We start from the raw sequence: 3,272 nt of genomic DNA on the forward strand, positions 1-3,272 counted from the left end.
ACATAATGGTGGCTGTAAAATTACAGGTACTAATTTAAAAGTAGAATAAAAAAAGAAAAAGGGAAATGTTGATCTCTGTTCAAAACCACATAAACACTGTAGCAGTTGATAATATTGATTATCTTTGTAGACTACCTTGTAGAAGAGAGGTTTAAGGGAACAGAGAAATGAGTACCCCTGCACTGACCCCTCTTCACTGTCACCGATCTTCCTCAGGACTCAGAGTGGGAGTTTAGAGTTACAGCTGATAACTTTCCTGGAAACTGTGAGCCCAGTCTGTGCTCACCAGCATACAAAATCCAGGAGAAGATTGGTATGTTGTCAAGTTAATAAATGTATCGTACACTATTATGGTACTAGAAAAAAGATTTGGAGGTCAAATTAAACCATAATGTGTATTTTCTTCTCAAAGCCCATAATACTCTCACTTTACTGGTCAGGAGCTGAAATTTATGTGAAAGCTTCCTGATGTAATAAAGATTTTAAATTGTTCAAAAAATGGCCTTTGAGGTAGATGGGGCCACAAAAGGGGATCAAAGATTTACCTTGAAATATATACATACATTTATGTACTGGTTAAAATCTTTACGAATCCTCTTAAGAACAACTGGACCACAAAAAGTATTTTTAAACCTTCTTGTAGCTTCCTTTTTGTTCAAATCATGGCCAAAGGGAGGAAGGAAGGGGGGGGGGATAGTGGATTCAGAGACCCTTTAGAGTTAGGATAGGGTCATAATATGAGTTCACAATTTTGCATGAGAAAATTAAGGAGAAAAACTCTTTATAAACATTAAGAAAAGCTTCTTTTACATGGGAAATGTTGTAGCCCATGGGACTCTTCTTTGCATGCATAGTAAAGGCAAAAAGAAAAAAATAGATAACCCCTATTGTATTCATAAATTTGAATCTTACTTTTTAAGAAAAGTGTTATTTTCCAATTTAATATCTAATTTGAATGTTTTGACAGAGTCTTTTGCAATTGGGCAGGATGAGGAATCACACCAATCATTTGTAAATGAAAGCAGCAGTCATGATGTTGTCAATGAGAATGGTAATCTATATTTATGATGTTGTTTCGATGTTACAAATTAAAAGTTAACCCCATAAAAATGAACAGTCTTAAAATGATAATTTCTTTTTTAGAATTTTAAATAGGACATGATACAGGGCCACTTTTAAGTGATGAAGCAGACGAGTATGATGATGGTTATGATGATGAATCATACCATCCTTCAAGCGATGAAAAAAGCTGTGATGAAGATACCATTAATGATCTTGGTAATAAAGCTGAAAACAGAACTTTCTTAAGCTCAAGTAAGCTTTTCTGATCAAAGTTTGTCCATTGTCGATCTCCAGCGTCACTGTTGTTTCAAATTTTCAGCTCCTTCTCAAGAACCACTGTGTCAATTTCAACCAAACTTGCCACAAAGTATTCTTCGGTGGGGGATTCAAGTTTGTTCACATGAAAGGCATCACCCTATTTTAAGGGGATATAATCAAAAATAAGTGCAAATTTGATGGCATCTTTAAAAAAATTTTCTCCAGAAACAATGGGCAGAGTTGTTTACTTGTACAGCTTTTTAGTATTTTCCATGAATCTTCGAGTAAAAAAGTGCTCTACAGATTCACGTTGAAAATATACAGATTTTCCCTAAAGATGGAAAAAATCAGAGTCGTTCCCGAAATTTGCCAATCAGTTTGATAAAGAAGCTTGTTGATTGAAGTGGTCTTATCAAAAATGATCTAAAAACAATATAATTACGGCAAATGTAAAATATGTAAGCAACAGTAGACAGCATATGGTGACTTGCGTAGTTAGTGCTTAGTATTTGTATAACAAGGGGTTCTTCATATAAAAATGTCTAATAAGCTGAGTTGCATTTTTACTGACAAACTGCTCAAAATACTGACAACTTCTAGAATACTGACATCAGTTAGAAAAGTTAAACAGGTCTGAGTGGGCCAGAAAAATTATTCTCCAGAACAGCAAAGCCATGACAAGTCATATTAATACAGAAGCATTCTCAGGTAATGTAGCTTGAAGTTTTATCAACAAATGACCCCTGGCAGAAGGGTGGGGACACAATGGGGCATAAGACTTTTACATGGAATTGTATAGAAAATGTCTTTAAAGGCCTTCTTCTCAAGAACAGCAAAGCCATGATTTGTTATATTAATACAGGAGTATTTTTCAGGTAGTGTACATTCAAATTTATTCAAATCGTAACATCAAGGGGTAGGATGGGAGAAGTAGTTTCAGGTTTGTTCAAATCATCACCCACAGGGCATAGGGTGGCACCAATTGTATAATTACTCAAACTTTCCAATACTGAACTGATTTCTGCTTTTCTCTTGCAAAAGGGCTCAGGTGTCATGGACCATGGGCCTCTTGTATAAGGTGCTATGTATTACATTGTACAATATGTAGATTGTTTAAAGTGAATTAAAATTCTGGCAGAATTTCTGTCTTGAATTTTAAGTATGACTGTTTCTTTATTACAGTTAAGGATTAATTCCATAAGTTGTTTTTTTCTCCAGACATGATCACAGTCTGATAAATTGACAAAATTCATTTTAAATAAATTACTTTCCTTTGCATTACATTAACATGATGTTCATTAGCCAGCATTATAAATTATAAATATCTCCATAAGGAGCTTACATAGAGTGTTTCAATCATGCCTAACAGATTGAAGTATGGAAAAACAACTTTCATACCTCTTCATTAGGTTTGAATGGGTAAGATGAGGCCATAATAGGCAATCAAAGCTTTACATAGGGATATATAGGGGGGAAATGTGCAGGGCCATTGTGACTTGGGTGAGCCATGTGGCCCATTGGCCTCTTCTATAAAAATAAAGATGAATCCCTTTTGTCAATACATGTACATATATAATAATTTCAGATATGCCCAGTAAGCCTCTCAAATCTGAAATGCAGCAGAAACAAGCTGCACTTGCAAGTGACAGCGAAAAGGACAGTGAATGTGAAGATGATCATGATGATGTCGGCAAAGTTTTACCACAGTCAGAGAAGCAAAAGACCAGGTTTTTAGAGGCCAAAAACATCGTCTGGAAACTATGATAATAAAAAACATTCATGTCTCTTTTGTGAGAAGTTTTGCCAGCAGGCAGTTGATGGTATGCATATCATATAATCCCATAGCTCTTTAAGTACAAAAAATTGTGAGATTCATTTTTGCATATAGGTTCAGGATGGAGCTGAATATTGAAAAAATATATCCTATAAATTTTTTTTCATGGACATGTAGC

General features: G+C 34.8%; 1 long non-coding RNA gene across 2 annotated transcripts; it reads left to right on the forward strand.

The window, feature by feature from the left end:
- The first annotated feature begins 244 nt into the window (after nt 1-244).
- LOC133178827 (uncharacterized) lies at nt 245-3,272 on the forward strand. Of its 2 annotated transcripts, none has more exons than XR_009720042.1 (4): nt 245-313; nt 968-1,051; nt 1,144-1,278; nt 2,906-3,272. It is a non-coding gene; the product is annotated as an uncharacterized LOC133178827 (long non-coding RNA). The 2 variants fall into 2 exon arrangements; XR_009720043.1 differs by having other exon boundaries at nt 257-313; nt 988-1,051.

Source organism: Saccostrea echinata, unplaced genomic scaffold (assembly GCF_033153115.1).
Source record: "Saccostrea echinata isolate AGI-Se365-2 ecotype Australia unplaced genomic scaffold, CSIRO_AGI_Sech_v1 ptg000003l, whole genome shotgun sequence".
NCBI classification, from domain to species: Eukaryota; Metazoa; Mollusca; class Bivalvia; order Ostreida; family Ostreidae; genus Saccostrea; species Saccostrea echinata.